This window comes from Argopecten irradians, chromosome 8, assembly GCF_041381155.1.
Source record: "Argopecten irradians isolate NY chromosome 8, Ai_NY, whole genome shotgun sequence".
Lineage (NCBI taxonomy): Eukaryota > Metazoa > Mollusca > Bivalvia > Pectinida > Pectinidae > Argopecten > Argopecten irradians.
This window is the reverse complement of record NC_091141.1, coordinates 38703285-38714132: the sequence shown is the minus strand read 5'-3', so window position 1 is coordinate 38714132 and position 10848 is coordinate 38703285.

Sequence of the window (10848 nt, the reverse complement as noted above, 5' to 3'; positions counted from 1 at the left end):
AGATAGCACTAAAGTTGAAGCCCTTGATTTTAAATACACACATATTGACATTGACAGAAACACTCACCCCCATGGCAACTCAAATAGCACAAGCAAGGAATTTTTTCGCATTCAGACTTCCTTTATAGATACATCCGGAATATCATAAAATCATCCAATCGCCTGTTTGGTTTTCAGCTCAAGGCTATGTGATCATGGGTGACCTACTTACTCCAAGCTGCCTTTTCTACTTCTACGCCACCTACTTCCTGGCTGCTCTTACTGGTAGCCCTATTATGTCAATTTTCGTTCTCAAACTGTTATTTTACTGGTGACCGCCTTATATCACTACGGCCCTAATAGTCCTAAGGCCCGTTAGTCCGAAGACCCAATTGTCCGAAGGCCTGTTAGTCCGACAACAGATAATGTATCTGGAATTTAAAGTGTACACGGAATGGTTTGGTATATAAGGCTTGATAAATGCGTCTTTGGATAAAATTTAGAATGGTGAAAGAACGAGTTTCATAGCGATTACGGTATTAGAGATAATGCGACTTTTCTCTAGAACACACCTGAAGCCCCAAGCCATTGACCCCGATTCGGGACCCCTGACCTGTGACGTCACGATCGCGAGGACAACGGGACCTATTCTACTCGCATAAGATAGAGAGGCGATTTTTGGTGTATGCTATCTAATATAAACTATCTGTTTGTAAATATCGATTTTGAAGACACAAATACATGTGTTTCATGTCCGATACCTATTTAATATTATCCTTAATCACAAATATGAGTTTGAAAAAACGCTTGAAAACAGGGATTTATACCATGCATACATGTATATTGATGTACCTGTCTTAGATAAATGAACATCTCTACGCAATTACTGCATAATTATACACAATATACACAATAAAATGTTCATAATAATCCACGTACGTTGTATATCTGCGGTGGTTGGAACCACATATATGTGAATATTTTATCAAGGATTCTTGATTATGTTATCCAAAGCCCGACTCGGGTCTTTGAATGTCTACTGGTCAAACCCGCTTAACAAATTTCTGACTCTTTTTTTATAAAACCTGCCCATACCATTAAGTTATGTATGTAAATGCATCTACTAATTGCGTTATATATCTGAAATCGATCTATTTCTTTTGACGAAATACATTCAGCTTACATATAATATATTACACTCGACGACTTGTTGATATTTCGCTCAAGTACATTCATTAGTGTCTTTAATTGAAATATAAATCATGCACGGGTCAGACGAAAACAATGAGACTGAAGGTGTCTATGTGACAAGTCTAATCCAAGTAGCAGATATAAAGTACAAAACAAAAAGAGAACTGTCATTCCGAATAGCCAGTGTCGTGCTGCGTTAATCTCTATACCTGTATAGGTGTGTTCGCCATCCATTTTTTAGAGAACAAAGAAAAGTGATGGTATAGGAGAACAATGGAAAACCAATTATAGTCAGTTCCATAATAATTTTTACCTGTGCTTACCTGTATTTGTTTACCTGAGCTACCTATAGTTTGTCAAAAGTGGGGAAATAGAGAGATATCAATATATACAGTATACAATACTATATATGTTTTATGCATTTACCGTTTTATGCCGTACCGATATACACAAAAACGCCAGACGGGGTTCGGGAGGAGTAGGTTTTCTAATAAAGGATGATCTCTTCACAAGTTATGTGATTACCGAAATAAATAAAGAGCACGAAGGAATATTCTGGATAAAATTACGGAACAAATCCACTGACTCTGTGTTATTTGTATGTGCAGTATATATCTAGTGCCTGAAAATTCGACAAGGGCATGCGACGCGGGACAATTTTTTAGTGAACTTTTGAATCATGTACACACTTACCAGGAGGAAGGTAATATTGTTATAATGGGAGATCTAAATGCTAGAATCGGAGAGGAAAATGATTTCATTGAGGGCGTCGATCAAATCCCCCAGCGTATATCTATCGACTCAACACAAAACAGTTATGGTGACATGTTATTAGACTTTTGTATAGATACGACTTTGTGTGTTATGAACGGTCGTACGGGAACACAAGATTTTACATGTGTGTCGTCAAAAGGAAGGTCTGTCGTGGATTACATACTTGTTCCCCATGAACAACTGATTTTATACGATGATTTTAAAGTGAACAGAATATCAAATTTGATTAACGACAACGGTTTAAATACACCATGTTCAATTCCGGATCACTCTTACTTACAATGTTCTATCGATATTCCGGAAATGGATCATAATCACCGCTTTGAAACATCTATTGAGTCCAAACGCACAGCTCCGATGTTCAACGCAAATAAAATACCTGGAGATTTTTTAAAATCCGTCGATTATATAGACGCAATTAACAAAACTATAGACCGCATTGAGCAGGAATTCGCTTGTAATAGTGACATAAATACAGCTTATGATGCATTTGAAAAATTTCTACATACAGAAATGGAGGGAGCAGGTATGTCATCGCGTGTGCATTTACGTACACAGAACTCGTATAATAGTTACAAACGCAAGTCGTTATATAAACCTTACTGGAACGATATCTTACAGGAGAATTGGGATGCATTATGCGATAAAGAAAAAACTTTGGCTGAAGTATAAAGGTTCACCTATAATACGTCGTCGCTATAAGGAGGAGTATTGTATCGCTCGGCGACTATTCGACAAACTTCATCGCAGATGTAGACGTAATTATCAATTACAGAAACAACGCGAATTAGAGGAATCACTTTTTAAACACGATTCTAGGGAATTTTGGCGTGATATTGGTAAAATTGGAATTGGAGAACAACGCAAGCAAAGAATTCCATGGGAAGTAATTGATGGTGATGGTCGTATTGTTACCGATACCAAAGCAGTGTTAAATAGATGGAAATTAGACTACAGTGACCTATATTCTACATGCTCTACTAGCGACAATAGCTTTGATGAGGTTCACATAAAGCGCATTCGAGAGGAAACAAATTCCGTCGCGGGAGATGATTGTGATAGTAGTTCTCTAAACGCCCCGATAACGATGGAGGAAGTAGAAGTTTCAGTAAAAAAAGCAAAGCTACATAAAGCAGCAGGGATAGACAACATACCGGCGGAAGCGCTAAAAACTGATGCATGTGTCACATTACTTCATTCCATTTTTGAAAAATGCTTTGAAAATGGAGTGGTGCCTGGAAAATGGAAGGAAGGAACAATTAATCCACTAATTAAGCCAAATTCCACAGACCCTCGGAACCCCTTAACATATCGCGGGATAACACTTTTATCGGTACCATGTAAAGTTTATTGCGATATTATAAATACCAGACTTACGAAGTGGTTAGAACGGGAAAATAAACTGGCCGACGCTCAAAATGGATTCCGTAAGTCAAGAGGATGTCAGGAACATATTTATACATTATATAATATTATAAACAATAGGAAATTGAAAGGTCAATCTACATTTTCAAGTTTTATAGACCTACAGAAAGCGTTCGACACAGTAGATAGGGATTGTCTGTGGTTTAAATTTCAATAAGTTGGTATAAAGGGAAAACTCTGTAGAGCCATATTTTCGTTATATGAGGATGTAAAATGTTATGTACGGATAAATGGAACATTAAAGTGAATAGTCGGGCAAGGATGACTAAAGTCGGTAAAAATGGTGTGAATGTATCCAGTATAATTTCTTATGGAATAGAAAAATAAACTTTCACGTCAGAATCTGTCTGCGTAAGTAGAAATTAATTTAAAGTATATAGGAATCCTAAAACGTCCTCCCGGCTGACTATGTCCGTGGTTACATTTCCACGCAGCCTCGCTTTCAATGCTTTCAACTTTTCTTTATTTCAATGGTCAGAACTGGGAAATGTAAGCAGAACTTGACCGTCGTATTAATATGTGAGAACTTTTGGAAGGCCAATGAACGCATTTAGACTGGTTTTCTTTGGCCGACTATTCACGTTAACCGACAGCTTCAATGTACGGCGGGGCCTAAAACAGGGATGTTTGTTCTCACCGGCAGCCTTTTTTTTGTACATAAATGACTTGATTGAAATCCTTAATCAGTCAGGATGTGGTGTCAACATAGACACAATGAATTTAAGTGCTCTTTTTTACGCGGACGACATAGCGCTCATCTCGGCGACAGAAAGTGATCTACAAAAGTTATTGAATATTGTGGCGGAATGGTGCTTCAAGTGGAGAATCACAATTAATACGACGAAGTCCAAAATTATTCATTTTCGCCCCAATTCTATATCACGTACGAAGTCTGTGTTCACATGTGGTACAAATGAGTTGGAGATATGTAATGCCTATAAATAAATTTATGTATTTAGGGCTATGGTTCGATGAATACCTAGATTTAAAAATGGCGGTAAAGGAACTTGCAAAATCGGCCAGCCGAGCTTTGGGGATGTTATCATCGAAATTTATAGCTGCCGGAGGAATGAGTTACTCTGTTTATACAAAGCTCTATAATGGTTTAGTAAAACCAGTTCTTTTCTATTGTTCAGCGATATGGGGCCAGACTGAGCACCGCGTCATCAATAACGTGCAGAACAGAGCAATTAGATTGTTCCTGGGAGTCTCCAAAAATACTTCTAACTGTGGAAAAAGAGGGGACATGGGTTGGATGTCATGTTTAGCTACGCAGCATATTGAAGTGTTTCGTCTACGCTGTAAACTAAAAACATTGTCAACGAATAGACTGATATATAAAGTGTGTAAATGGTCCGAAAAGTATGGCAGATCATGGGACTCGAAGGCAAACAAACTGGCTTCTAAATATAATGTAACTAATATTATAAACTGTGCTACATCTATACGTACTGCTATGAAGTCCATTAAGCAGTGTGTTTTTAGGTATGATGAGCAGACCTGATTCACGGAAATATGGAATGATAATAGAAATGTAAACGGAAATAAGCTTAGGACATATAGAACTTTTAAGAGAGATTTAAAAACTGAAAGTTATGTTTCCTGCATTATGCCTAGAGGTCACCGTAGCGTTCTTGCTAAGTTGCGTTGTGGCAGTTTGCCATTGAATATAGAGACAGGGCGTTATTGTAAGCCTCCAATGCCTTTAAACAAAAGAACTTGTCCATTTTGTCAAGATATCATCGAGTCTGAAGTTCATTTTATTTTTAACTGTAAAGCGTATTGTTTGTTTGTTTGATTAATTAACGTCCTATTAACAGCTATGGTCATATAAGGACGGCCTCCCATGTATGCGGTGTGTTGCGTGTATGTTGTGCGAGGTGCGTGTTTTGGGAGACTGCGGTATATTCGTGTTGTGTCTTCTTGTATAGTGGAACTATTGCCCTTTTTATAGTGCTATATCACTGAAGCATGCCGCCGAAGACACCAAGCAACACACCCCACCTAGTCACATTACACTGACAACGGGCGAACCAGTCGTCCCACTCCCTGTATGCTGAGCGCTAAGCAGGAGCAGAAACTACCACTTTTATAGACTTTGGTGTGTCTCGGCCAGGGGACAGAACCCAGAGCCATCCTCACAGGGGCGAACGCTCAACTCAAGGCCAAAAGTGAGGCGATGCCAAGGGAGGCATTAGGAAAGATAAAGTCGGTTAGGAAGAAGAGAAAAGATAAGATCCTAAATTTAGTTGCCTTTTACGATCATGCAATAGGGGCAGCAGGTACAATTCTAACGCCCTACCTGCAGGGCCGAAAGCGTATTGTGATTTAAGGAAAACTTACATATTTGATAGAGTAACTGTTTTATGTGAACATTTTGAAAAGTATGTCTTCTGATAATCAACTTCTCTTTTTAATGAATTGTGATGTTTTACAAGTTAGTCTTGCTAAATATATCATTTTAGCGATGAGGAGAAGGCGATCTCTATTATAATAATCTTAACTTATTATAACCTTAACTGAAAATATTATTTTATTCACATATATTGTCCATAATTTTAGTACATTCATGTCTGGTAAGCCAATTAATGGCTGGGCATTTTTATTAATGATGAATATTTTTAATTGTAAATGTTGTGTAAAAATGTGTGACACGTTAATAAAATATATTATTATTATTAGTAGTAGTACAGTAGCACAGGTGAAATTCAAAGGTAAAACACAGGTAAATCATTGTTTACTATTCTGAAATAGACTATAATCCTTGTTATAAAAAGTGGGCAAATGGAGATACAGCCGCTGTATATACTGCAGTAACTAAACCGCGTGGTCAACCGAGACTAATGAGGGGGCTAACCAGATTACGCAAGAAAGGTGTTTAGTGACCTGTCACGCTTTGTTGATGAGCTCGCGTCAGGTGTCAAAAGTAAGATCACAGGTAAGTTAGCGATGGACCATCATGTAATTGTTGTATAATGTAATATTTGTTTACACTTAAAAATCCCTGGTTTGCAGTACAATATACCGTTCCAACATAACATATAACAAGTCTATCAATTACTAGATTTACAGAATATATTTCAGAAAGACTCATTATACATTTGTATTGTTTTTATGTTCTGGTAACACGTAAATGTATTTTTATAACAAAAACTATTAAATTATTTACAAATGGCATGTCGAGAAAGAATAATGCAAATATAATGCTCAATGTCAGAATTTTGATATTTCTGATAGTTGCTAGATTTCGGATATCCATTTTTTTTACTCCCCTCCTACTTTATGTCTATGATATCTACGTGTATTGAACTATAAAATACATTTAAAACATTTTCTTTTCGTTATGTTGGTTCTTGACATCAGAATCATATACATATATTTTCTGTTGAAATCCATAGGCCTAGAGAGAATTTTTATTTATACAGAAACATATTCAAATGAATAATTATATAACCATCATTTTCCTAATTCGTCTCTTTTTAGATCACATTATGAAAATGGAATATTCCCGAGGTTTGATCATTTAGAAAGTTGTTAAAACAGAGATAAGATCTCTAGTTAAATGTACCAGAAACATAAATAACGTATACATATTTCAGCTATGTATTTAGCTTAATTTCAGTTGTAATATTTCCTATTATTCGTGTAAATCAAGGATTTATAAGTAAGATATACGTCCTTGGTGTAAATATAATTAAATCGTCAACATATACTCTGTATACTGTATATATATTTGTAAAATTCTCTTAACCCCATTTCAGGAATACACATACATGTATATGTCCCCCCTTTGTGCTATAACCCCACTACCAAGCACCTCACTGCCGTTGTCCTCGTGACGTCACATTCGGTTATTTCCAAAATCCGATTCCCTGATTAGCAGTCGATATACAGGTAAAAATCGAACACTTCGGAGGGCTGTATCTCGGTACTGAAGCGGCCGATTTTGATGCGGTTTTCAACATTCTGGTCAGGAGATCAAACAAAATAACATATCTAAATATTATTTCCCGTTCTGTGTACACTTTAAATGCGAACAGTATCCAATATGACACAAATATTTATAACAGTTTTCCATACAAAAGACTCTGTAGTAAACTTGCTAAGATAAACTTATCTGCCTATTTAGATTTGACACTGAAAATGATTATAAACAACGAAATGTAGCGAATTTAAAAAGAGCATAATCTTGAAATACGTATTTGATATTAAAGGGCATATAATTTCATATTTCAACATAGCTGCAATATTGTAGCTCAAAAGACTTTTTGACAGAAAATAGTATTGTAGAAAGGTATAGCAGGCCGTGTACATATATTCGTTCTAATTTTAACACTGCAATCGTGTTTAACATATTCCATAACAAATATCATTATACGAACAATTTCCATCATTCAAGGAGAGAATAGGTCAACGAAAAGAGTAAGGAAACGCAAAAATAAGTGTATACAGACCAGGGGCGTAGGAAGCGGGGGGACAGGGGGGGCAACTGCCCCCCCCCCCGTTCCCCACGGACGGCGGGGGGGGGGGGGGCAAACATGTCTTTTTGCCCCCCCCCCCCCCCATTTTCGCCGACTGAAATTTTCTAAAAATGTTTATTTGAAAGAAAAAAGGGTCCTCCTGCACATTTTTCGTACTTCATCCTAGAAAGTTTTCCGCTGCGCGGCGTATTTCCTAAAACGTTCAAGCACATAATGTCAAACCTTAAATAGGCCTAGTCAAAATTCAATACACAGGATTTTATGTACTACCTAAAAAAATTCTCTTAAAAGATCAATTTGTTTATGTCTTAGCGAGACAATATTAATTCATTTTTTATGTTACACAACCATGTGCCGATGGTGTGAAGCCGGTGTATTCAGATCGAGTAGGGTTGCATAATGTTTTGACGACACAATTATCATTTCTAAATGCAAGCAGCTTTAAATAGAAAAATTACCATGTTAAGAACGCTTTATAATCATTAAAATACATCGTAAAACTCATCTCAGCCATTCTAAACCGTAATTTTTTTCCGGGGTAGACACCCGGACCCCCCAAACACCAAAATCTCGCGCTTTCGGGCGCTCGCAAATTCATCAAAACTCATTTAAGCTATTCTAAATCGTAATATTTTTCCTAGAGGAGGCCCCGGACCCCCCAAACACCAAAATCCCGCGCTTTCGGGCGCTCGCAAAATCATCAAAATACATTGTAAAACTCATCTCAGCCATTCTAAATTACTATATTTTTTCCGGGGGTCACCCTCAGACACCTAAAACACTAAAATCTCGCGCCTTCGGCGCTCACACGCTAATCTGGCCAATTTGCGTATTCGTTAATATCCTTTTATAGCGACCCCACTGTCTATAAATGTGTACAAGGATTAAATTTACTGATATATGAAAAATGGGGGGGGGGGGGTTTACAAAATATTGAGGACCTTCACTGCAGACGTGTATTTATCAATTACGGACCTCAGCAAGGTGTTATAACGCCTTGGTATAATTAAATAATGGCCGAGGATGTAGACTGGGATAATTAATTTCTATATTAGATATGTACGTAATTTCTTTGAAAAATGTCAAAAGAATTTTCTGATTTACATATTAATTACAGGTTACAGGACCTCGATATATATATCGAACCTCACGTGACCATGTATTAAACAATGGGAAAAGAGCAAAATCAGAGCATATCTAACACGTCGAGTCAATACACCTTCTGTTACGCCATTACCAAAACGTTGAGTTTTTCAGGGTGACATCCTGTAGCCACCATTCTTCCTGCTGTGTAATGAACATGTACATCAGATAATTCAGAAATTGAGAACTATTGATTGGGTCCTTAATTGATAAATATAGCTACGTTTACAGGTATATATATATATAAAGGTAATTTTTCCGGTAAGATTTGATGATTTATATACATCATAATACAATCAAATGGCAGTTGGCTTTTGAGATATTTTATACAATGTGATTCATTTTTTTCTTTTTATGACTTTTTAAAAAGTTTTGATGTAAGTTTGATCATGCAATGCTACATAAAAAATGACAACTTGTCGTCCATATAAATTGGCTGATCAATTATTTTAAAGCAGTGCCAAAAAATGTATTCATCAAAACATCGAAAACATACCAAACTATAAACAGTGACAGCGCAGTGAGCCGGCGGGCGAGCTTCGAATTCGCTAGTGTGTTGATCACCGACCCATGACAACAGCACGGCTCGCCATATAAATCGACTAAATCGCTACCGCATCGCATGTGCTGTGCGATCTGTGCAACTGAACATGGATTTGCTACAGTTACTATCATTTACCATTCTTTTTCGTCCGTCCGTCCGTCCGTCCGTCCGTCAACATTTCCTTTAAATCGCTACTAGTCATAGAGTTCTGGATGGATTGTAACCAAATTTGGCCAGAAACATCCTTGGGGGAAGGGGAACAGAACTTGTATAAATTTTGGCTCTGACCCCCTAGAGGCAGGAGAGGCGGGCCCAATAGGGGAAATAGAGGCAAATCCTATAAATCACTACTTTTCCTAGAGTTCTGCATGGATTGTAACCAAATTTGGCCAGAAACATCCTTAGGGGAAGGGGAACAGAACTTTATAAATTTTGGCTCTGACCCCCGGGGGCAGGAGGGGGGGGGCCCAATAAGGGAAATAGAGGTAAATCCTAAAAATCGCTACTTGTCCTAGAGATCTGCATGGTTTGTACCACCCAAATTTGGCCAGAAACATCCTTGGGGTTAACAGAATTCGTATAAATTTTGGCTTTGACCCCCTGGGTCAGAAAAAGTAGGGCCCAATAGGGGATTTAGAGGTAAATATTCAAATTCCTTCAGAAAAGAAACAATGAACTTGTATTCAGAACATTACTTGGCATTACAAACCAGGTGAGCGATACAGGCCCCCTGGGCCTCTTGTTGTTGATGTTGTTTTTTAACGCAAGTCTGTTCTTCAACGTGCACGTGTCCTGCTCAAATTATTGTAATTGTATACATGAAGACATAATTCTAGTTTTAATATGACTTAGTCACACAAAACTGGACATTTAGCGGTAATTAATTAGCGACTCTATGATACGTTATAATGATAGGAATGCTATACATATCGCTATATTAGACAGCGATAATGAACAAAAATGTGTTTTTAATGACATTATCAATTTTGTTAAAAGTGAACGTAAGAATTCATGTAATTTTCCTATCTTCTTCTATTCTTAAAACGACAATTGATGATATAATTCAAAAGGTTGCGTCTATTCTATGACCTTAAAAAATTGATTACAAACTAATGAAATTAGCGGTATATTGATAGCAGTATAAGTACAGATGTATACTTATGATGGCTGATAAGTAAAATCAAAAGAGGAAATTGTAATAATTACGATAATGTTTCCTGGATTGTATATATTCATGTATGTGTTTATATATATTGTATTTATATATCATTCAGTATCTCTAATCTGAGGTATAAAGGTTATTATAAATAT